Raw genomic sequence first — 26,680 nt, forward strand, 5'->3', positions numbered from 1 at the left:
CTTTGAAGGAATCTCTGAAGTCATCTTGTCCAACCTCCCACCAAGCGTCAGAACATCTCTTTAGCACATGTGAGGAGGTTGTCCCTGCATCTAGGCACAGCCATATTCTTCAATACAATCCCTGTCTCCGAAGGCAGCTCTTTCCAGCAGAGACCCCTCCATGCCACCTGGGTGGATGATGCAAGTGACGTGAGTCAGGAGCCCAGTTAAGCGCAGTCTGTCCACTTTGCATGCCCTGTGAGATGGGCATTCCACCCACTCTGACCACAAATGGCCCCCCATCCTGCCTTCACTTTATGGACAGCTGTGTAAAAAGATGCCTCAGCCAAAAGACCATCAAGGAAACTCAGTTTTAGGTTTGGTGAACAAAATAGCTTTGAGGGCTTCATTTGCATTAATGTTATTTTCCTTGACATTTTCCTAGCCTGTTCATTTGGGCTAAAAACTGTGGGTGGTTGAGAGTGATTTATAACTCTTGGATATCTCAGACTCTTTGTGGCATTTAAAAGTTTTGGCAGAAACCAACTGTAATAGCTTCAGAGGTATCTGGGGGAGAAAGAGGAAGAAGAGGTAGGAAGTTGTTAGGGCAGAAGTGGAGAATAATGGTGGGCACTGAGAAGAGATGGATACAAAGACAAAAGGAAAGAAGAGAAAGAGGAAAATGGGAAATGGAGAGACAGAGGAAAAAGAAGGGGGCTGGGAGAAAAGAAAGGTGAGGAGGGGAGGAGTGAGAGACTGTTTAGAAAAATCCCTGCTCTCATCAACTCAGCTTCCAATTTATAAACACTGTTAATTGGGTGGAAAACATCATCAAAGGAAGCTCTTCTTTAGAGCTGTTGAAAAGTGCCAAGAAATAGAATATGAACATATATGTATATTTATTCCATATTCAGATTCCAAGTATCATTTGGGGATATCCAGTGAAATCTCTCTGAAATAAAGGGATGTTTATGTCAGAATTAAAGCTTTTTTCTATACTATTGATATTGGATGCTTACTAGAGTCTGTGCATTGTTTGAAGTACCTTACCAGTAGGAAGGTATCAAATGCACATGACAAGCCTACAAAATTGAGGCCATTACCATCTGTTTTACCAGGAAGCATAGAGGCTCAATGACTGTCCATTGCCACATGATCGGGAGCATAGGAGTGTACTAGTCCAATCTCATGCTGCTATAAGGACATACCCAAGAGCAGGTAATTTATAAAGGAAAGAAGTTTAATTGACTCACAGTTCTGCATGGCTGGGGAGGCCTCAGGAATCTTACAGTCATGGCAAAGGGGAAGTGAACATGTCCTTCTTCACATGGCAGCAGGAGAGAGAAGAATGAAAGCTGAGCAAAGGGGGAAGCCCCTTATAAAACCATAAGATCTCATGAGAACTTACTATTATGGGAACAGCATGGGGGAAATTGCCCACATGATTCAATTACCTCTCACTGGGTCCCTCTCACTACACATGGGGATTATGGGAACTACAATTCAAGATGAGATTTGAGTAGGGACACAGCCAAACCATATCAAGGAGCTAGGATTTGATCCCAGGCAGTCTGGCTCCAGAGCCTGGGTGTTTAAACCACCATACAATTCTGCCTCTCATTCCCTTTGGAATCGTTCATTCAGTTAATTGATATTTATTGAGGTCCCACTATGTGTCAGTCAGGCTTGAAGCTTCCGATAGTAATACCATCTGGGCACAAAGGATGCAAGCAAGCAGAAACGAGCACACTGCCTACTCTGGACAACTTTTATGATGAGTGAGACATCACAATTGATGGTAATTCCTTGGTTACTTGTCTCCATGTTCTGAAAGGGGTAAGCAAGCCAAGGGTATAAGGATCTGCATTTCTAACAAGCTCACAAATAATCTCAATGTTGCTGGTCTGGGGATGGGTTGTTTTGAAGACTGCTGTGTTAGAGATACTTCTCTAAGCAAAAAGAACAGAAAGTGAGACAAACTATGATTGAGAAGTTTCCAGGTGAAGAGGCAGGAGAAAAGGATGTCTCTAGGCCTGGAGGGGACAGAGAGATGGCACTTTGGGAAACGGAGGTAATGTTGAGAGGCTGGAACACAAAGTTTAAAGCTAATGAGTGAAAGGATATGGTGCTGAAGAGGCCACTTGGGGGCTAACAGAGCTCTCACCTCCTCCAGGAGAGGGTCACCCCTCTCTTGAAACCTTGCTGAGGTACTATACAGTAGGGTTTGCTGTTCCCAAATTGTGGAGTCATCTTTCTATACGAAAGCCAAGTGTCAGATTTCTAATCACTTGTCTGTCCTCCTTCCAACTCCTCTTGGAAAATCTGCTCCAGGCTAGACTGATCTCATGTTTCTGTTGCTGCGTGAGGCTATTAAACACAAGCAGATGACATGGCTTTGTCTGTAAGTCAGCTCTTTATGGAGATCACATACATGGCTGTCTCTGCAGAGGATTTTGAGAACTGGAACATTCCACTGTCTGTCCAGGAGATCACAGTTTTCACTATTGAAGGCATTCATTTACATTAAGCTAGTGAATCACTACAGGACTCCTATTAATATGCAAATGTATAATGGGATAGGTAATTTATTACTACTGTAATCCTCATGAATACAGTTTTATGATTTTATCAGATTGTCTAGTTGTTATCCCCAGCCTGGGCTATGGCTGGGGGAGTAGAGAACCTGTCTCAGCATTTCCTGATGGATGCCTCCACTCAAATAGAGGCTACTGGCCTTCAGACCACTAAACAGTGACAGATGTGCATACACAGCTGTTTCCAAGACCATCTGCACACATATCCAGTTTTATATCCATTGTCTAGTTCATTCCAGCTCCTGTGATAGTTGCCTGGGAGTTTAGATAGACGGAAATGTGCATTCCCTCTGGAATTGTTTTATGGCCCCAATCAGTAATGAACAACAAATTTTTAGGAAATATATCTTAGGGGTAAAATGTGAAAGTGGATATCCAAATGGATGGTCAGTAGGAATAAGTAAATATACAGAATGAGGAAAAAGAAAGGGGTGCAGTGTACTTCAAGTGAAATGAGATAAAGAGGGATAGAGCAAAGAATAAATGCAGAATAATACTGGAGTACTAAACACAAAACTCCTTCCCACCAGTCTCATGGTTGTTCCAAGATTATGTGGGAAAGGGGTGGGCTGGATCTATATGGATCTGCACGCTTGGTCATGGGCCCAGCAGAGGCATGATCTAACTTACTCTCTAAATGAGCTACCAGTTGGAATGGTGTCATAGCACAAATTTTTCATCAAGATAGAAACTAAATGATATTAAGGAAAAAATCATTTTTAAGCACTGAAATATGACTTAGAGTTTGATTTTTTTCCTTTTCTTCTGCCAAAAGGATGCTTCATTGAGTACCTTAAGGTATCTGGCAATTAATGTGGAATTACATAGTGGGAGGGGCATGAGGAAAGATGAGGAGAAAGAGTTCCAATGATCCCGACAATTGCAACAATTGCTAGTGCAAAAAGAGACTTGTCTTTTAAGGTTTGGGCTAGCAAGACCCAATGAACTTCATTTTACCCTCATCAGATGTTGATAGGAGGACAGTTAATGTTTTCACTGTCTCTCAAAACCTGATATATGTCAGGCCCCCAGCTTGTTAACCGCTGATTTGGCCATCATTAGTCCCTGCTTCAGCTGACTGCCCCATTTATCTTGGCTTAATCCATCACCATGCCAACATATGAGCATATATAGGTATTCTTCTATTATGCTCATGTAGCACATTGGAGCATGCTTCAATTTAAAGTGACACACAAATCTAACTTTTCTCATCTTTTAATTTGACTCTGTGGCAATGGAATATGGGAATAACAGACAATGTACAGTCTATTAGCAATTTCACCGTGAATCACTGTTAAGAGTCTGTCATCTTAGTATTTACTCAACTGAGTCTCATGTGGTCTAGTTGAGCATCACATACATGCCTCTATTTTGCTTCCTGACATCCTGTGTACACATCTAGCACAGCATATGAAACATGAATGCATCCACCACATGAAAATATTTATAAATATATGATGTTAATAGTCAAAAAATTGAACAAGGATAACACAATTGATTCTTTTCCAATATCCATAGTTACTGTATTTTTTTTATTTTTTATTTTTTAGACAGAGTCTCACTCTATTGCCCAGGCTGGAGTGCAGTCGCACAATCTCGGCTCACTGCAACCTCTGCCTCCCGGGTTCATGCCATTCTCTTGCCTCAGCCTCCCGAGTAGCTGGGACTACAGGTGCCCGCCACCATGCCTGGCTAATTTTTTGTATTTTTAGGAGAGACGAGGTTTCACTGTGTTAGCCAGGATCGTCTCTATCTCCTGACCTCGTGATTCTCCCACCTTGACCTCTCAAAGTGCTGGGATTACAGGCGTGAGACACTGCGCCCGGCCTCCATAGTTACTGCATTTTTAAACTCATTAAAGGAAACAGTCTGAGTAAGTGGCTTTAAGAATTAAAGACATTACAAAAAAAAAAAGAAAAAAAAGACATTATGACATTAGCTTTTGTGTTTCTGAAGCTCCTTCTGGGAGAAAAAGATGAGGAGAATTTTCAGTTGGCTACTAGACCATGGTAGGGGAGGGTAGGAGGAGAAAAAAACAAAAAACAAAAAAACCAAAAAACCCCACAAACTTCATTGACCTTTAAGTGATTGTAGTAGAATATACATTTTTTAATTTGGTGCTTGAGAAAACGACAAAAAGAACCTTTGAGAAAATTCAAATTTGTCCAAAAGCACTACTAAATTGATCACAACAGCACTTACATAGATTTGAAAAATAACTATATATGCAGACACATGCACACATACATACATGAAATCATGAAATAAAGTATATACGTTATACATATATATCCAGGATCACGTATACATACTGTTGATACACACACACACACACACCATTATAGGAAGTAAACCTACATCTCATTCTCCATGTTCTCAATCTTGGTGTTGAATTCTTGTCTTTAATTCTTCTCAATTCATTTTATACTTGTCCTTCAAACAGTCTGTATTAGTCCATTGTCGCATCACTATAAAGAAATGCCTGAGACCGGGTAATTTATAAAAAGAGGAGATTTAGGCTGGGTGTGGTGGCTCACACCTGTAGTCGCAGCACTTTGGGAGGCCGAGAAGAGTGGATCGTGAGTTTCAGGAGATCGAAACCATCCTAGCTAACATGATGAAACCCAGTCTGTACTAAAAATACAAAAAATGAGCCAGGCATGGTGGCAGGTGCCTGCAGCCCCAGCTATTTGGGAGGCTGAGGCAGGAGAATCTCTTTAACCCTGGAGGCGGAGGTTGTAGTGAGCCGAGATAGCGCCACTGCACTCCAGCCTAGGTGAGCAAGACTCCATCTCAACAAACAAACAAAAAAAAGAAGAGGTTTAACTGGCTCACAGTTCAGCAGGCTGTACAGAAAGCATGATGCTGGCCATCTGTTCAGCTTCTGGGGAAGCCTCAGAAAACTTACCATCATGGCAGAAAGGATAGAAAGCAGGCTCTTATTATGTGGCTGGAGCAGGAGAAAGAGAGAGAGGCAGAAGTTGCTACACACTTTGAAACAACAAGATGTCCTGACAACTCTATCATGAGAACAGCACTAGGCAGATGGTGCTAAACCATTAGAAAACTCCCCCTTGATCCAATCACCTCCCACCAGGCCCCACCACCAACATTGGGGATTACAACTGAACATGAGATTTTGGTGGGAACACAGATCCAAATCCTATCACAGTCTTAGATAACAGCCTTGTTTACATTCCTTTACACTTTTTGGTTGGCTGTGTCTTGGCTTTATTTAGCAATAGTGCCTTTTTCCTAGAGTAATAGAATAATTTTTATTGAAAGTGATAGAGAATGGTTACATCAGACAATGAATTTCTTTGTTTCTATTGTTTTCTTGCTGTTGGTTTATTTCAACCTAATTTGAATGGATGAAGAGATATACAGCTTTAGGCATTGCTGGATCCAGGTGCTCAAATAGTGTTGTCAGTACTCTGGCTATCTTGTCATCTGGGGATTCTTCCTTCCTTTGTATAATTGCATCATTCTCAGAGAAGCTCTCTCCAGGGCACGGGAAACATGGCTACTAGCATCCCCAGGCCTTCCTCTTAGTGGTTCATGATCTAAAAGAGAGAGAAACATTCTTCCTTTCAGTGTCCATATGTAGAATCTCAAGGCAGGTTTCTAACTGGCCCACTTGGGTCACACACCTCCATCCCCGAATCATCATTGGACCTCTTTACACCTTGGGTCTACCATAGAGACTTGAGCCAGCTTAGAGTCAGTGATTAAACGGGCGTCCATGAATAAAAGCCCCATCAGAACTACAGGGAATGGTATGTGTGTTGTGGATGTGTGGTGGGAAAAGAAGTGCCCATAGAAAAGGGGACTAGAAGTAGAAACCACATCTCCACTTTACCTATCCAGTTGCCATAATGCAGATAATCAACTATTCCTATTTTAAAGTAGAAATCACTTCTCCACCTTACCTATCCAGGTGCCATAATGCAGATAATCATCTGTCCCTGTTTTATCACATTTGGGGTCCTCCAGGCCTTTACTGGGCCACTCAAATCTCAACTATTTTTTTCTAAGCATCCTCTAAATTACAGCTGAAGTTGCTTAGGACTTTCCTAGGGAGATCATGAGTCAAGAAGAGACCAAAAATAAAATTCTTGCATGGCCAGTAAGCCTTAGAACAGGCAGTAAAAGGCCAGGCACGGTGGCTCATGCCTGTAATCCCAGCACTTTTGGAGGCCAAGGTGGGCGGATCACGAGGTCAGGAGATCGAGAACATCCTGGCTAACACAGTGAAACCCCGTCTCTACTAAAAATACAAAAAATTAGCTGGGCATGGTGGTGGGCACCTGTAGTCCCAGCTACTCAGGAGACTGAGGTGGGACAATGGCATGAACCTGGGGGACAGAGCTTGCAGTAAGCCAAGATCACACCACTAAACTCCAGCCTGGGCAACAGAGTGAGACTCTGTCTCAAAAAAAAAAAAAAAAAAAATAGGCAGTAAAAGATGAGCACATGTTCTCCATTTAAGAGTTTTGAAAAAGCAGTCAGACATTCTGTACATACTTAATAAATATCAAACAAATAACAGACACCCGCGAAGATGGGTTCTACTCATGACCACTGGCTGGATCGCTGGAAGAAGAAGAGAAACACAACTTCAGTGGTGTTTCCTAGCCCAGTTCCTGCTTTCATCTCCAAATTATTTCATCTATAACCATTGAAAATAAGCCCTTCCTAAAATGACTTGTGGTATAGTACATGGTGCTTGAATGCTAGGGTAAGATAGACTTATGACAATGAGGGCCAGTGACTTAATATCTGTAAGCTTGCTTTGTCCTTTATCTGTAGTGTAGGGATAAGAATATTTATTTTGTGGGACAGTTGCAAGGGTCAATCCTCAGCCTCTTTAAGCTTCAATTTCATGATCTGTACAATGGGTATATAATAATGCCTTCCTCCTAGGGTAAGACAGAGACTGAAGTTGCCTACTCAATATTCATTATGCTCCTCTCAATACTATAGTCCTAGTTTTAGTAGGGGAAACAATATGCCAGGATTTTTTTTTAAAGCCCAGCTTTACTTGAAGATAGAGGTGGTATTAATGAGATACAGGTGGAAATTGTTAGGAGTGTAGTAGAGGAATCCTTTTAAAGGGGTCTGATATAGCTGAAAGCCATAGTTTTTGACCTTTATTCATCTTTCGTTTGTAATTAGGATGTGATGTCTTCAGCCTCAGCAGCTATCTCTGGTACCAGAGGAATAGACAAAGAAAATTGCTGAGACTTTGGCTGTGACATCTTTAAGCAGTTGAAACAATGCCAGCAAACTTTTCTTTCTGGACTTATTGTTATGTGAGAAAAAAAAATACAGTATGTAATTGTTTAAGATTTTTTAAGGATTCAAAAAAGTAATCCATATAAAGCATTTACCGCAAAATGTGCAATACTGAATCTAAAACACTTTGATTGTGTTTCTTTTTTTTTTTTCTTTTGCTCTTACTAGGAGGTGACAATGGAAGCTTTTCTCTCAGGTATGTCACAATTGCCACCTGGCTGACAACAAATGCAAACTGGGATTGATTTATAAGATGAACCCAATTTCTGAAATGTTAGGATGGGAAAATCATTTATCTTAAAATCAATGAAATAGGACAATAATCATAGCTAATATTTATAGAGCAATTCTTACTCACATATGTAATGGTGCCTAACTCACTACCAGTTACATGGCAGGTACTCAAAGTGTTGTGTTCTGTCTTTCATTCATTCGTACTCCTCCTTCTAATGCTAGGGCGTGTCTGCACAGGAAGAGCCAGTCTCTTTCAATAATAGATAAATGGCTATAAATTCCAGGTGCACACAGGAGGTGGCCACAGGAACGGCGCTTTCTTACTACAAGGAAACCCAAACATAGATTTTGGAAATATAATGAGTTTTGAAGCAAACTGTCTTTTACAGGGGACCTGACAAAGCTGGTTTCTAATTCTGGTTGGCTCTTCAGAGTAGGTCTGATTAATGGGCTGGAATTAGTACTCCTGGGACAGAACAGTTTATTGAAATATTCAGAGTCTCCCAATGTCACCCTCCACCCCAGCCTGGTGGGGAGGCGGCGTTTCCATGACAATGCAGTACATTTAGTCAGCAGCACCTTTCAAGTAAACAGTAATCCTTCAGAAAAACAAGAAGGTCATTACAGCAACTTGTCAAATCAATGCAGAGGGTGTCAGGGCCGATTAAGGCATCTTCTCTCGCAGCTGACACAGTGTCAATAGTACTGGGCCACCACTGCTCAGGCAGATGATTGAAGTGAAGTGCCCATCAGTCAGGGCGTTGAGGTGGACTAACGATTCCCCGCGCTGCCTATTAGAGCTACATGACAACTCAATCCTGCTTGCTGGCAAAGAGAGAGAGGGAGAGGGAGAGAGAAAATGGAAAAAAATAGTGACCTTGTTGCTTTGTTTGAAGCTGAATTAAATTGACAAGAGCAGCTAATCTTTACCTAGGGCGATTAACAGAATTAAGGACCACAACAAAGGCACCCAAGGTTTTAACATCTATGCAAGGGCTCAGAGATGTTCATGATGTAGGTAGCGCTCCTTGGGTATTCAGGTACGATCCAGATATATATTCTGAGCCAAGCCTTCTCCAAATGAAGCATGGGTAATCCCATTAACATCCTGCTGAACCAACGTGTGAGAATGGAAGGCATTCACTGAATATACCCTCTTCCTGCATCACTCAGGAAGTCTACTCTTGCTGGTGGCACTGGCTGATCACTTTAGACATACGAATCTGGGCTGGGGAAAGGCATAAATACATAGAGTTTCAATGTATTTCCCTGGAGAAATTTTTGCCTTATTTTAAATCTTCTAAACCCACAATTCCACAGCAGTTTTATACAAACCACCCAATGGTTTGACAGAGAGAAAGAAACAAGATGGGTAAAATGAGGCAAGCAGTAAGGCAGAAGACTTTGGGACACAAAGTGGTTGGAGGAAAGACTAGAAAGCACATTAGGGCCCGCTGAAGGGTGGCCAGCCATTTGTATGGCAAGTCAAAAAATTCCTATTTGTTAGTCTATTGGCAATAAAGAGCGATTAATGTCTTTAGGCAGGAGAATTATGCAATTAGATGGCTGTGTGGAGACAAGGAAAGAGACGAGGCAGAGACTACTACAATAGTTCCAGGCCAACAGAATAAAATCTTGGATTAGAGTTGGTCAGGGAATAGAGAGAAGGAAAAAGATGCAAGAAATGTTTTATAAATAGAATCTGTCAAGTGTTTGTTCATAGGGATGGGGCAAATATAGCTGGAGGATTGCCACAGCATCTTTTCCAAGAAAGCTGGTCTTGGGGGAGTGTGGGACCTTGAGAAGAATTTGTGCAGGGCTAGCTAAGGCAACACAGCCAAGGGAGAGATATAGTCTAAGAGGATAGCCAAGAATATCACCATGGAAACAGTCTCCAAGAGCCAAGCATAGAAGATGATCCAAAGGTAAAAGGGAGGTCCCAGGTCACTGAGGTGAGACACTCAGGAGATTTGGTGGAGGTAAGAATGCACTGCTGGCTGGGGCAAATTATTCAGGACTGAGATGAGCAGGAGATGATCCCTCACTCCGAAGTGGTGCTAGGATGGAAAGATCTGATGATATATGTGCTCATATAAACTCAGATACAAGCAGTAGCACTAGGAATTATTTCAGGATTCTACCTGAGCAATTCAAAGCAGGGTGATTTTAACAGAAGTAGCTGAGACAGAAGATAATGTAGGCAGAGCAGTAATGAGTTTACTTTTGGGCGTGATGAATGAGAAGCACCTACAATGCTAAGAGGACTTGTTGCATGTAAAACTGTAGAGCTTAAATTTGGAAATAAAATGTTGAGACTAGACAGTATGTAGCTTTAGTTAAAGCCACAATATTGGATGAGAATACCTATAAAGAATGTGTCTGTGGAGAACAGTGAGAAAGATAGATTCTTGTGAAAAACACTTAAGGAGAAGGTAGAGAGAGCTGACTCACTAAAAGAGAGAGAAATGTTGGTTGCAGAGGTAGGAAGAAAGTTAAGGAAGAATAATGTTTTCAAAGTAGGCAGATGGTTAAGGTCAAATGCTAAAGGGAAGTGAATTCAGAAAAAAAAATAGAACATAAAAGGCTTTTGGCTATTTGTTGGAAATCTTGGGTTAAAAGAGTAGTGTGGATAAAACCTAGAATAAGCTGGGTTAAGGACTGAATGGAAGGCATTGTCAAGACTTTTGATAATAAAAAAAGAAGAGAGAGATTGTGTTAACTTTAGGAAAATGTATAGCAGAAGGAAAATGACTCAAGAATGAGAAATATTCGAGATATTTGAGATCAGAAGAAGTGCCAGTACAGTGTGAAAATATTAGAGAAGACATACAGGAAAGTCTAGTATAGTGTTTCCCAAATTAGCCTGAAAACAACAACTACCTGCAGGTAATTGTTAGCTACATTCTTGGACCCCAATCCAGATCTTCCAAACTAATGTTTCCACTAGAGCAGACTGGGGATCTGAACGTTTAATAAGCATACCTGGTGATTCTTATAATCAAGCTGGTTTAAAAGATTGCTCTCTGAATGTTTGATATTAGAACAGTGGTCCACAAACTTGACGGCCCATTGAAATCAACTGAGGAGCTTTAAAAATAATAATACCAGTGCTGGGCTGGGCATGGTGGCTCACATCTGTAATCCCAGCACTTTGGGAGGCCGAGGCGGGTGGATCATAAGGTCAAGAGATGGAGAACATCCTGGCCAACATGGTGAAACCCCATCTCTATTAAAAGTACAAAAATTAGCTGGGTGTGGTGGCATGCACCTGTAGTCCCAGCTACTTGAGAGGGTGAGGCAGGAGGATTGCTCGAACCTGGGAGGCAGAGGTTGCAGTGAGCTTAGATTGTGCCACTCCATTCCAGCCTGGCAACATAGCGAGACTCCATCTCAAAAAAAAAAAAAAAAAAAAAAATATATATATATATATATATATATGTATACACACACACACATTATAGATATATATACACACATAAATATACATATATACACATATATATATGTGTGTGTGTATATATATATATGTGCTTATACCCCATGCCCAATAGATGTTGATTTAATTGGACTGGGGCTCTGCCTGAGTTTTCTGCAGGGGATTCTAATGTACAGCCAAGTTTGAAATGTAGATGTGGGAAGATGAAGATGAGTGAAAATAAGCTTGGAGGAAGAAGAGAGGAAAATATGGTGGTTTCATGCTTCCACGGCCTTTATTATGCTGGAGAAAAGACTCTGTCACCTTTTGGGAGTAAAGTGACATCAGTGGAGTGGTGGGTTTAGGGGAAGGAGCAAAGGGAGTGGACAGGAATATGGGGTTTAATAGCACTAAGGATGTCGTGACACAATACCCTTTTTCCAGCAAAGCATCTATCTATTCAGAAACAGAGTAGGTAGATGAATGTAGTATCGGATTAACAGGGCAAATGCAGCAGTTTGACCAGCGAGAGGAGACTTGAAGAAATGGAATAGAGTTGTACTAAAATTATTTAAGAAGATGGCATGGTGGGAATGTAAATTGGTATAGCTGTTAATTAAAACAGTATGGAGGTTGCTCAAAAAATTAAAAATGGAACTACCATATGATCTAGCAACTCCTCATCTGGGGAAATAGTCAAAGAAATGAAATTAGCACCTCACAGAGATGACTGCACTCCCACGTTCATTGCAGCGTTAGTCATGATGATCGAGATATGATACAAACTAAGTGTTCATCAGTGGATGAATGGTATATATACACAATGAAATACTACTTGGCCTTAAAAATAAAAAGAAAAATCTGTCATTTATGATAATATGGATGAACTTGGAGATCCTTATTCTAAGATCACTTATTCTAAGTGTAGTAACTCAGAAACAGAAAGAAAAATACTGTATGATCCCACTTATATGTTAAATCTGAACAGAGACTAATACATAGAAACAGACAGTAAAATGGTAATTACCATGGGTAGGAGGAATGGGACAGAAAAAGGAGATGTAGGCCAAAGGATGCAAATTTATAGTTAAGTAAGATGAATAAGTCTAGAGATCTAATGTACAGCGTGCAGACTACTGTTAATTATGTTGTATTATATACTGAAAATTTGCTGAGAGTAGATTGTAGATGCTTTTAGCATTTAAAAAAAGATAACTGTGAGTAATGGATAAGTTAATTTGCTTGAGTGTAGCAATTATTTCACTATGCATATGTATATCAAAACATCATGTTATACACCTTGAATATATACAATAAAAATAAACAAATGTTAAAAAGGAGGCATAATTACAGGGGAACTGTTGTGATTAGTAAATCACAATTTTAGTTTATGATCTTGGAACTTCAAGTCCACAAAGTATGGCCATGGGGATGACTTGCCCATGTGAAGTGGAGGCGAATATCTTTAGAGTAGAGTTGGTAAAAGAACTGTGAAGTTTGAGTTTTGGGATTTGGGATTGCTTAGTAGGGTAAAAAGCCTGAACACTAGAGTTGTCAACCCTGGCTCTTTCACTTACTAGCTGTGTAACCCTGGGCAAGTTATTTAACCCATGGAAGACTCAACTCCTTCATCTATAAAATAAGGGTTTTAATAATTATCAGAAAAGTTAATGAATGAGCTAATAGTCAGCAATGTAAAATAAAACACTGGAGGAAAGACCCAACAGGATGAGAAAACGAGAAGCTTTGGAATTGGTTAATAAGATGGCTATTGGTGATTAGTATCAACAGAGTGATGAGGCAGGAGCCAGATTACAAGGGGCTACAAAGGAAGGACATGAAGTAGAAATTCATGAAAAGAAAGAGCTATTTTATGGTATATTTAGGTAAAGGCACAGGCATTGAAGACTTAGAGGACTATAGTGATGATTTCTGTACATAAAGCATTCAACCGGGTAGACACATTTGTACCCAATAAAAGCTATCTATTATTACTACTACTACTATTCACAATACCACAATTTTGCTAGTGACAATCACTCGGTTGGGAAATAGGAATACTATTTGCTTTAAGAATTTGATGACTGTGTTGAATAAATAAACAATATCTGATAAGTGGCCAGGAGTGGAGAAAATATTATATTTGAAATCAGAGACATGATAGCAGACATGATGGGTATGGTAGCTATGCCAGGAACCTAAGTCTTTTAGACAATATTCTGACTATTTTGTTGTCACGCTCTCTGCTAAAATGGAGTTTCATGACAAGTCTATTTATAATTATTTTCTAAACTTGGGGCCACTCTAAACTTGTTTGATGAATGCCTTTATATCTACATCATATTTCTATGCAGCTCATCAGTTTATATTACTGATCTGCTCAATCAAATATGACAAAATGCTGGCAGGAATGGAGGAGGGGAGAGGAAGAGTGAGAGAATCCATTCCAAAATAAGAGGAAGCATGAAATAAAATCAGAAATAAAAACTTTCACTAAAGGTTCTGAGCCCTGCTGGGCACGTATCTATATCTTATAACTAGACAATGCACTTTAGTATATGGAAGAAGATATTATTACCACAGATGCTCTGCTGTATGAAAGTCTGAACTCTTGAGAAGATGCAAAATGGAGCATTGCTGAGAGGGATCTGGTAGAATTTGCAGTCAGGGAAAAACATTCTAACCTCCATCTTAGGGACAATCAGGCAGAAGCCTAGTTATTTCTACAGAGCAGAAACAATCTCCAAAACAATGAAGGCGTCACAGTTTGGGAAGAAAGGTTTAATGGAACACTTGGTTTTCAATAACTCTCATGAGACCATCAGAGCACTGGGACATAGAGTTATTGTAGTGGCTTTTAGTTGGCAGGACTGGAAACAATGGATGGAAGTTGAAATAGTGGATGGAAGTTGAAGGGTGGGAGATGTCAGGTCTACATAAGAAAGGACATTTGTACAGCCAAAGATACCAGAGGAAAAAACATAGTCTTCTTAGGAAATAGTGATTTTTTTCTTTGTTTGCTTGGGATTACAGACCCACTAAATTAGATGAATTACCAACTTCTGGGAAAATTGTGGAGGGGTTTAACATTCCAAAAGGATATCAGATTCTCAAGTTTTCTTTGGATGCTGAGATATTTCTTTTGATTTTTTTTTTTTGACAGAGTCTCACTCTGTTGCCAAGCTGGAGTGCAGTGGCACAATCTCAGTTTACCACACCTCCGCCTCCCGGGTTCAAGCGATTCTCCTGCCTCAGCCTCCTGAGTGGCTGGGATTACAGGCATGCGCCACCACGCCCAGCTAATTTTTGTATTTTTAGTAGAGACAGGGTTTCACCATGTTGGCCAGGATGTTCTCCATCTCTTGACTTCATGATCCACCCGCCTCGGCCTCCCAAAGTGCTGGGATTAGAGGTGTGAGCCACCATGCCCGGCTTTCTTTTGATGTCTTAAAAAACCTAGGGCCATGTGTAATACTCACACGCTAAGATAACCTTTATTCTTCCTTGTAGTAAGCCAAGACTGGGTTGGTCAAAGCTCTAACTACATAGGCAGAAGGATATTGTGGAAAGAACTCCGTAAAAAAGCTTTAAGGATACATTTTTGGAGAACAGGGGTTCCTATTTATATTTATTGAGATCTATGATGTTAGATGATATACTACAGACTTTTTGTAGTTTATTTCATTTAATTTTCACAAAAGAACCATAAGGTGAATATAATCCCTATTTGTTAAATGAAGATGATGAGGGGCTAAAGTAGTTAAGTAAATAATCCATGGTAATGGCTAGAAAACCAATATTTGAAATGAGATTTATTTATCCTATGGTATGAAGTCTTAGTCACTACAGTATGTTATTCTTAGCATCTACCACTGATTAGATGCCTGACTTGTATGTGAGTCATATAGCATTTTATCTTTAATACTAGCTCTTATTCATGCTATAAAATGAGAGAGCATTTTTCCACAATGATATGTGGGGATTTCTGGGTAGCTAAAAATAATAGCAGAAATCTAAGTGTATATCTTCCTAAATATTCTTTTAAAACAATAGAGTACAACAAGATCAACAACAAAAACAACAACACAAAAAACTGCACAAACCCCACACTCTCAATCTAACTAGAGGACAGAATTACCAAACCTCAAAATAACTGTAGAAAGAAAAATTGCCAAATCCCAGTGAGCTGTCATTCATGATCCCACCACAAGCTTTTCAAGATGAGCAAGGGCAGCTTGAGAAAAACTAGAAGAAGAAGAGAAGATGGGAACAAAAGGTGGACATAAATTTGTCTGAAACCATGGACAGAAAGAGAGAGTCTACCGTAAGTGTGAAACTGCTAGAAATTTCTATTGATAGATCTAATCACCAATGACAAGAAATGTTCTAAAGGTAGATACTTGAAATGGCAATCTTTGAAAGATGGCTTCAGGAACAAGAAGAGTCAAAGAGGAAGGGGAAGCAGGCATTTCATAGCTGGGTGGTTATGAGGGAAACAAGTGAAAAGGAAACTTTTAGAGTATCACAAGACAACAAACTAACAAACACAAACAAAAAATAGAGGACACAGAACATCTCCCCACATATGCACACATACACACAGGCACTTAAAATCCACTAAAGAAATTGGACTTTTCTACACTGGCAGAAGAGGGCAGCATTGAATCAAAAATATTCTTTTTTTAATGACACACTATCAAGCAATAGAAATATTCTAAGTATCAGCAAATATTTAAAAATAAATGGAAGACAGCTAAAAAGTATACTCAAAGTTATTTACAAAATCAGAAAATAAGAATCAACACATTTCAACTGATGAAAATTCTCCCTCAGATAATAACCATGAGGCGGAAAAAAACCCTGAAAGACAAAACGGCAAAGTTAGTAAAATGTACTGAAGCAAGAATTTGGGAATATGGAAAATCACCTTGAATAGAGATTTAAGAGCCAAAAACAGAAATAGACAAAAAGCAGAAAGAATGTGAAAAGTGTTGATTGATCCAGGGAAAGAAAAGGGGAAAAATATAAAAATCAAAATTATTTTAGAAATGAAGACTAAATTACAAGATGGTCAGAGGACACTAGATTCAAACAAAAATTTAATAAGAGGCATAGAACAACACTCTCCCATTTTATAATTAAAGTAATAGCAAAAAGAATGGAAATTACATAAAGAAAGAAAAAAAGTCAGAGAAAATATGTTAATAACAAAAAACAGGCAGAGAAGAAATAGCATACATATAATTGGAGGTCCTGACCAAAGAAAGTAAAATAATGGAACACCTTAAATATTTAAAACTATAGTTAAATACCATTTCCAGAAACAAAAGAAAACATGAATTTTTATATCAGAAGGACCTATGAAGTTCTTGAGAAATTAGCCCAGGATGACCAACACTGAGATATATTTTGCAAAATTCTTAGACTTCAAAGATAAAAGGAAAATCCTTGAGGCTTCCATGAAAAAAAAAAAAAACAAATAACTTACCAGCACAAAACTATTGACTGGCATCACGCTTCTCAAAACAATATATGAAGCAATGCAACCATGAATAAGTATTTTTTTAAATAAAGAATGAATTCATGAAGGGAAGTGTGGACCAAATCAAGCAATCATTTAAAAGTAAAGAACTCTAGAAAAACCATTTTAAACGTATCAGAACTTAGTGAATTCTGTAATCATTAGCACTCTTCAGAAATCTACTAGAGGAAAATATTCATTTGACCAAGAGGAAACTTGGAAAACTTGTGAAAAAAACTGCTGGTGACTATATGAGAGAGAAAGAGAGTGTGGTTATACATATCAGATTTCAGTGAAGGTGGGATGAAGATAGAAGGTAAATGTACAAATATTATGTATTATAATAACTAAAGAAAAGGATGAAAAACGAGAGGGAAATAAGAAAGTAGAATAAAACTAACTCATTTCTTCATAGACTGTAGGTGGATGCTAAAGGACTCTACTGAAAATGACAAATAAGAATGCTAAAAGATTAAATGAGAAAATTAGTGATCAAGGGAATTAAAAATGCATAAGTGGAAAGATAATCACAGATGAAAACTAAATACCTCTTTTTTTTTATTATACTTTAGGTTTTAGGGTACATGTGCACAATGTGCAGGTTTGTTACATATGTATCCATGTGCCATGTTGATTTCCTGCACCCATTAACTCATCATTTAGCATTAGGTATATCTCCTAATGCTGTCCCTCCCCCCTCCCCTAACCCCACAACAGTCCCCGGAGTGTGATGTTCCCCTTCCTGCGTCCATGAGTTCTCATTGTTCAATTCCCACCTATGAGTGAGAACATGCGGTGTTTGGTTTTTTGTCCTTGCGATAGTTTACTGAGAGTGATGTTTTCCAGTTTCATCCATGTCCCCTAAATACCTCTTTAAATGCAAAAACTTTTTTTTAATTTTCATGGGTTCATAGTAGGTGTATGTATTTAGGGGGTTCATAAGATACTTTGATATAGGAATACAATGTGTAATAGCCACATCAGGATAAATGGGGTATCCATTACCTCAAGCATTTATCCTTTCTTTGTGCTACAGGCACAATTGAGATGATATCTCATTATAGCTTACATTTGCATTTCTCTGATGATCAGTGATGTTGAGCATCTTTTCATATACCTGTTTGCCATTTGCATGTCTTCTTTTGAGAAATGTCTATTCATATCTTTTGCCCATTTTTAAATTGGATTATTATATTTTTTTCTTATAGAGATGTTTGAGCTCTTTATATATTCTGTTATTAATTCCTTGTCAGATGAGTAGTTTTCAAATATTTCCTTTGTGGGCTGTCTCTTCACTTTGTTCATTGCTTACTTTGCTATTCATAAGTTATTTTTTAAGAAGGTCGATGATTTTTTTTCTATTTTTTTTTAATTTCCATAGGTTTTTGGGAAAAAGGTGGTATTTGGTTACATGAGTAAGTTCTTTAGTGGTGATTTATGAGATTTTTGTGCACCCGTCACCTGAGCAGTATACACTGAACCCAATTTTTAGTATTTTATTGCTCATCCCACTTCTACCCTTTCCCCCAGAGTCCTCAAAGTCCACTGTGTCATTCTTATGCCTTTGCATCCTCATAGCTTAGTGCCCACTTTTAAATGAGAACATGTTTGCTTTTCCATTCCTGAGATACTTCACTTAAAATAAGAGTCTCCAGTCCCATCCAAATTGCTGTGAATGCCATTAATTCATTCCTTCTTATAGCTGAGTAGTATTCTATTATATATATATATATATATATAGTGAAAGATTTTATATATATATATCACAGTTTCTTTATACTCTAGTTGATTGATGGGCATTTGGGTTGGTTCCACATTTTTGAAATTGTGAAATGTGCTGCTATAAACATGTGTGTGCAAGTATCTTTTTGTATAATGGCTTCTTTTCTTCTGGGTAGATGAACAGTAATGGGATTGCTGGATCAAATGGTAGTTACACTTTTAGTTATTTAAGGAATCTCCACACTGTTTAACATAGTGGTTGTACTAGTTTACATTTGCACCAGCAGTGTAGAAGTGTTCCCTTTTCACAACATCCATGCCAAAATCTATTAGTTTTTTATTTTTTGGATTATGGCCATTCTTGTAGGAGTAAGGTGGTATTGCATTGTGGTTTTGATTTGCATTTCGCTGATAATTAGTGATGTTGAGCATTTTTTTCATATGTTTGTTCACCATTTCTATATCTTCTTTTGAGAATTGTCTATTCATGTCCTTAGCCCAGTTTTGATCAGATTGATTCTTTCTTGCAAATTTGCTTGAGTTTGTTGTAGATTCTGGATAGTAGTCCTTTGTCAGATGTATAAATTGGGAAAATTATCTTCTACTCTGTGGATTGTCTGTTTACTTTGCTGACTGTTCTTTTTGCTGTGCAAAAGCTCTTTAGTTTAATTAAGTCACACTATTTATCTGCTTTTATTCCATTTGCTTGTGAGTTCTTGGTCATGAAATCCTTGAATAAGCCAATGTCTAGAAGGGTTTATCCAATGTTATCCTCTAAAATGTTTACAATTTCAGATCTTAGATTTGGGTCCTTGATCCATCTTGAGTTGATTTTTGTATAAGGTGAAAGATGAGGATTCAGTTTTATTCTCCTACATGTGGCTAGCCACTTATCCCAGAACCATTTGTTGAATAGGGCATCCTTTCCCCACATTATGTTTTTGTTTGCTTTGTTGAAGATCAGTTGGCTGTCGGTATTTGGGTTTATTTCTGGGTTCTCTATTCTGTTCTATTGGTCTATGTCCCTATTTTTATACCAGTATCATGATGTTTTTGTTACTATGACTTTATAGTATAGTTTGAAATCATTGCATATAGTTGCTCATAGTAGCCTCTAATGATCCTTTGAATTTCTGTGGTATCAGTTGTAATGTCACCTTCTCCATCTGTGATTTTAATTATTTATTTTGTCTCTCTTTTTCTCTTAGTCTGGCTAAAAGTTTGGCTATTTTGCATGTCTTTTAAAAAATTAACTTTTCATTTTATTGATCTTTTGTATTGTTTTCTTAGTTTCAATTTCATTTATCTCTGCTCTGATCTTTATACTTTCTTTTCTTCCATTAATTTTGGGTTTGGTTTGGTCTTGATTTTCTAGTTCTTTAAGATGTATCATTAGGTTGTGTATTTGAAGTTTTCTACTCTTTTGATGTAGCTTATAGCTTTAAACTTTCCTCTTAGTACTGCTTTCACTGTATACCATAGATTTTGGTATGTTATGTTGTCATTGTCATTTGTTTCAAGAAATTTTATTCTGGAATCTTTTTTTATTCTTATTATTATTATACTTTAAGTTTTAGGGTACATGTGCACAATGTGCAGGTTTGTTACATATGTATCCATGTGCCATGTTGTTGTGCTATAATTTTTTTCTTAATGTCTTCATTGTTCCACTGATCATTCAAGAACATAGTCTTTAATTTTCGTGTGTTTGCATAGTTTCCAAAATTCCTCATATTATTGTTTCTAGTCTTATTTAATTGTGGTCAGAGAAAATACTTGATATAATTTCTTTTTTTTTAAATTTTTTATGGCTTGTTTTGTGGCCTAACACATGATCTATTCTTGAGAATAATCCATATGCTGAGGAAAAGAATGGTGCACTGTGTATTCATTAGATGAAATGTTCTGTAAATATCTATTAGGTCCCTTGGGTCTACAGTTACAGATTAAGTATGATGTTTCTTTGTTGATTTTCTCTCTAAATGATCTCTCTAATGCTTAAAATGAGAAGTTGACATCTCCAGCTATTCTTGTATTGGGATCTATCTCTCTCTTTAGCTCTAATAATATTTGCTTTTATACATCTGTGTGCTCCAGCATTGGGTGCATACTTAACTAAAATTGTTATAGCCTCTTGTTGAATTGACCCTTTATCATTATAAAACGAATTTATTGACTCTTTTTGTAGTTTCTGTTTTGAAATCTGTTGTGTTGGATATAAGCATAGCTATTCCTGCTCTTTTTATGTTTAAATTGGCATGAAATATCTTCTTTTGTCCCTTTATTTTCAGTCTATTTTTGTCTTTATAGGTGAAGTGTGTTTTTGGTAGGCAACAGATCATTGGGTCTCATTATTTTTAATCCATTCAGCCACTATTTCTTTTGATTGGAGAGTTTAGTCCATTTGCATTCAATATTATTATTAATAAGTAAGAACTTATTCCTGCCATTTTGTTACCTCTTTTCTGGTTGTTTTATGGTCTTCCTTTTTTTCTTTTTTTTTATTATTATTATACTTTAAGTTTTAGGGTACATGCGCACAATGTGCAGGTTTGTTACATATGTATCCATGTGCCATGTTGGTGTGCTGCACCCATTAACTCGTCATTTAGCATTAGGTATATCTCCTAATGATGTCCCTCTCCCCTCCCCCAACCCCACAACAGTCCCCGGAGTGTGATGTTCCCCTTCCTGTGTCCATGTGTTCTCATTGTTCAATTCCCACCTATGAGTGAGAACATGCGGTGTTTGGTGTTTTGTCCTTGTGATAGTTTACTGAGAATGATGGTTTCCAGTTTCATCCATGTCCCTACAAAGGACATGAACTCATCATTTTTTATGGCTGCATAGTATTCTATGGTGTATATGTGCCACATTTTCTTAATCCAGTCTACCATTGTTGGACATTTGGGTTGGTTCCAAGTCTTTGCTATTGTGAGTAGTGCCACAATAAACATACATGTGCATGTGTCTTTATAGCAGCATGATTTATAGTCCTTTGGGTATATACCCAGTAATGGGGTGGCTGGGTCAAATGGTATTTCTAGTTCTAAATCCCTGAGGAATCGCCACACCGACTTCCACAATGGTTGAACTAGTTTACAGTCCCACCAACAGTGTAAAAGTGTTCCTATTTCTCCATATCCTCTCCAGCACCTGTTGTTTCCTGACTTTTTAATGATGGCCATTCTAACTGGTGTGAGATGGTATCTCATTGTGGTTTTGATTTGCATTTCTCTGATGGCCAGTGATGATGAGCATTTTTTCATGTGTTTTTTGGCTGCATAAATGTCTTCTTTTGAGAAGTGTCTGTTCATGTCCTTTGCCCCCTTTTTGATGGGGTTGTTTGTTTTTTTCTTGTAAATTTGTTTGGGTTCATTGTAGATTCTGGATATTAGCCCTTTGTCAGATGAGTAGGTTGCGAAAATTTTCTCCCATTTTGTAGGTTGCCTGTTCACTCTGATGGTAGTTTCTTTTGCTGTGCAGAAGCTCTTTAGTTTAATTAGATCCCATTTGTCAATTTTGGCTTTTGTTGCCATTGCTTTTGATGTTTTAGACATGAAGTCCTTGCCCATGCCTATGTCCTGAATGGTATTGCCTAGGTTTTCTTCTAGGGTTTTTATGGTTTTAGGTCTAACATGTAAGTCTTTAATCCATCTTGAATTAATTTTTGTATAAGGTGTAAGGAAGGGATCCAGTTTCAGCTTTCTACATATGGCTAGCCAGTTTTCCCAGCACCATTTATTAAATATGGAATCCTTTCCCCGTTGCTTGTTTTTGTCAGGTTTGTCAAAGATCAGATAGTTGTGGATATGTGGCATTATTTCTGAGGGCTCTGTTCTGTTCCATTGATCTATGTCTCTGTTTTGGTACCGGTACCATGCTGTTTTGGTTACCATAGCCTTGTAGTATAATTTGAAGTCAGGTAGCATGATGCCTCCAGCTTTGCTCTTTTGGCTTAGGATTGACTTGGCGATGTGGGCTCTTTTTTGGTTCCATATGAACTTTAAAGTAGTTTTTTCCAATTCTATGAAGAAAGTCATTGATAGTTTGATGGGGATGGCATTGAATCTATAAATTACCTTGGGCAGTATGGCCATTTTCACGATATTGATTCTTCCAACCCATGAGCATGGAATGTTCTTCAATTTGTTTGTATCATCTTTTATTTCACTGAGCAGTGGTTTGTAGTTCTCCTTGAAGAGGTCCTTCATGTCCCTTATAAGTTGGATTCCTAGGTATTTTATTCTCTTTGAAGCAATTGTGGATGGGAGTTCACTCATGATTTGGCTCTCTGTTTGTCTGTTATTGGTGTACAAGAATGCTTGTGATTTTTGCACATTGATTTTGTATCTTGAGGCTTTGCTGAAGTTGCTTATCAGCTTGAGGAGATTTTGGGCTGAGACAATGGGGTTTTCTAGATATACAATCATGTCATCTGCAAACAGGGACAATTTGACTTCCTCTTTTCCTAATAGAATACATTTTATTTCCTTCTCCTGCCTGATTGCCCTGGCCAGAACTTCCAACACTATGTTGAATAGGAGTGGTGAGAGAGGGCATCCCTGTCTTGTGCCAGTTTTCAAAGGGAATGCTTCCAGTTTTTGCCCATTCAGTATGATGTTGGCTGTGGGTTTGTCATAGATAGCTCTTATTATTTTGAGATACATCTCATCAATACTTAATTGATTGAGAGTTTTTAGCATGAAGGGTTGTTGAATTTTGTCAAAGGCCTTTTCTGCATCTATTGAGATAATCATGTGGTTTTTGTCTTTGGTTCTGTTTATATGCTTGATTACATTTATTGATTTGCGTATGTTGAACCAGCCTTGCATCCCAGGGATGAAGCCCACTTCATCATGGTGGATAAGCTTTTTGATGTGCTGCTGGATTCGGTCTGCCAGTATTTTACTGAGGATTTTTGCATCAATGTTCATCAAGGACATTGGTCTAAAATTCTCTTTTTTGGTTGTGTCTCTGCCCGGCTTTGGTATCAGGATGATGCTGGCCTCATAAAGTGAGTTAGGGAGGATTCCCTCTTTTTCTGTTGATTGGAATAATTTCAGAAGGAATGGTACCAGTTCCTCCTTGTACCTCTGGTGGAATTCAGCTGTGAATCCATCAGGTCCTGAACTCTTTTTGGTTGGTAAGCTATTGATTATTGCCACAATTTCAGAGCCTGTTATTGGTCTATTCAGAGATTCAACTTCTTCCTGGTTTAGTCTTGGGAGGGTGTATATGTCGAGGAATTTATCCATTTCTTCTAGATTTTCTAGTTTATTTGCTTACAGGTGTTTGTAGTATTCTCTGATGGTAGATTGTATTTCTGTGGGATCGGTGGTGATATCCCCTTTATCATTTTTTATTGTGTCTATTTGATTCTTCTCTGTTTTCTTCTTTATTAGTCTTGCTAGTGGTCTATCAATTTTGTTGATCTTTTCAAAAAACCAGCTCCTGGATTCATTAATTTTTTGAAGTGTTTTTTGTGTCTCTATTTCCTTCAGTTCTGCTCTGATTTTAGTTATTTCTAGCCTTCTTCTAGCTTTTGAATGTGTTTGCTCTTGCTTTTCTAGTTCTTTTAATTGTGATGTTAGGGTGTCAATTTTGGATCTTTCCTGCTTTCTCTCGTGGGCATTTAATGCTATAAATTTCCCTCTACACACTGCTTTGAATGTGTCCCAGAGATTCTGGTATGCTGTGTCCTTGTTCTCATTGGTTTCAAAGAACATCTTTATTTCTGCCTTCATTTTGTTACGTACCCAGTAGTTATTCAGGAGCAGGTTGATCAGTTTCCATGTAGTTGAGCGGTTTTGATGAGTTTCTTAATCCTGAGTTCTAGTTTGATTGCACTGTGGTCTGAGAGACTGTTATAATTTCTGTTCTTTTACATTTGCTGAGGAGAGCTTTACTTCCAACTATGTGGTCAATTTTTGGAATAGGTGTGGTGTGGTGCTGAAAAAAATGTATAGTCTGTTGACTTGGGGTGGAGAGTTGTGTAGATGTTTATTAGGTCTGCTTGGTGCAGAGCTGAGTTCAATTCCTGGGTATACTTGTTAACTTTCTGTCTCGTTGATCTGTCTAATGTTGACAGTGGGGTGTTAAAATTTCCCATTATTATTGTGTGGGAGTCTAAGTCTCTTTGTAGGTCACTCAGGACTTGCTTTATGAATCTGGGTGCTCCTGTATTGGGTGCATATATATTTAGGATAGTTAGCTCTTCTTGTTGAATTGATCCCTTTACCATTATGTAATGGCCTTCTTTGTCTCTTTTGATCTTTGTTGGTTTCAAGTCTGTTTTATGAGAGACTAGGATTGCAACCCCTGCTTTTTTTTCTTTTCCATTTGCTTGGTAGATCTTCCTCCATCCCTTTATTTTGAGTTTATGTGTGTGTCTGCACGTGAGATGGGTTTCCTGAATACAGCACACTGATGAGTCTTGACTCCTTATCGAACTTGCCAGTCTGTGTCTTTTGATTGGAGCATTTAGCCCATTTACATTTAAAGTTAATATTGTTATGTGTGAATTTGATCCTATCATTATGATGTTAGCTGGTTATTTTGCTCGTTAGTTGATGCAGTTTCTTCCTAGCCTCGATAGTCTTTACAATTTGGCATGTTTTTGCAATGGCTGGTACCGGTTGTTCCTTTCCATGTTTAGTGCTTCCTTCAGGAGCTCTTTTAGGGCAGGCCTGGTGTTGACAAAATCACTCAGCATTTGCTTGTCTGTAAAGTATTTTATTTCTCCTTGCCTGGATATGAAATTCTGGGTTGAAAATTCTTTCCTTTAAGAATGTTGAATATTGGCCCCCACTCTCTTCTGGCTTGTAGAGTTTCTGCCAAGAGATCAGCTGTTAGTCTGATGGGCTTCCCTTTGTGGGTAACCCAACCTTTCTCTCTGGCCGCCCTTAACATTTTTCCTTCATTTCAACTTTGGTGAATCTGACAATTATGCATCTTGGAGTTGCTCTTCTCAAGGAGTATCTTTGTGGCGTTCTCTGTATTTCCTGAATCTGAATGTTGGCCTGCCTTGCTAGATTGGGGAAGTTCTCCTGGATAATATCCTGAACAGTGTTTTCCATTCTCCTCGTCACTTTCAGGTACACCAATCAGACGTAGGTTTGGTCTTTTCACATAGTCCCATATTTCTTGGAGACTTTGTTCGTTTCATGCTGGGAGCTGTAGACTGGAGCTGTTCCTATTTGGCCATCTTGGCTCCACCCCCTGGAAGTTTCATTATTCAATGTCTTGAGGTAGTCAAGGTAACCTTACTTGGGTTAATTTTTCTTGTGGTTCTATAAACTTCTTGTACTTAGATATTACTATATTTCTCTGGATTTGGGAAGTTCTCTGCTATTATCCCTTTGAATAAACTTTCTACTCATATCTCTCTCTCTCTATTTCCTCTTTAAGGCAAATAGCTCATAGATTTGGCCTTTTGAGGCTATTTTCTAGATCTTGTGAATATGCTTTTCTTTTTTTCTTCTCTCCTCTGACTGTATATTTTCAAATAGCCTGTCTTTAAACTCACTATCTGTTCTGCTTGATCAATTCTGCTGGTAAGAAACTCTGATGAATTCTTCAGTATGTCAATTACATTCTTTATCTCCAGAATTTCTGCTTGATTCTTTTAAATTATTTCAATCACTTTGTTAAATTTATCTCATAGGATTGTAAATTCTTTCATGTGTTTTCTTGAATTTTGTTGAGTTTCCTCAAAGCAGTGATTTTGAAACCTCTGTCTAAAAGGTCACATATTTCTATCTCTCCAGGATTGGTCTCGGGTCCCTTATTCAGATCATTTAGTGAGATCATGTGTTCCTGGATGATTTTGATACTTGTCGGTGTAGTTTTTGAAGTCTGGGCCTGTTGTACCCATTCATTTCAGAAAGGCTTTCCAGGTATTTGTAGGGACTTGGGTGT

General features: G+C 38.3%; 1 long non-coding RNA gene across 1 annotated transcript in view; it reads left to right on the top strand.

Annotated features, from left to right (window-relative positions):
• The first annotated feature begins 1,841 nt into the window (after nt 1–1,841).
• The window catches only part of LOC134736417 (uncharacterized), a 30,303-nt gene continuing 5,464 nt past the window's right edge, over nt 1,842–26,680 (top strand). Inside the window, exons 1-2 of the long non-coding RNA XR_010120422.1 lie at nt 1,842–2,050; nt 8,037–8,064. This is a non-coding gene — a long non-coding RNA (uncharacterized lncRNA). The remainder of the gene's footprint in view (nt 2,051–8,036; nt 8,065–26,680) is intronic.

The sequence above is a fragment of the Symphalangus syndactylus genome, chromosome 4, assembly GCF_028878055.3.
Source record: "Symphalangus syndactylus isolate Jambi chromosome 4, NHGRI_mSymSyn1-v2.1_pri, whole genome shotgun sequence".
NCBI lineage: Eukaryota > Metazoa > Chordata > Mammalia > Primates > Hylobatidae > Symphalangus > Symphalangus syndactylus.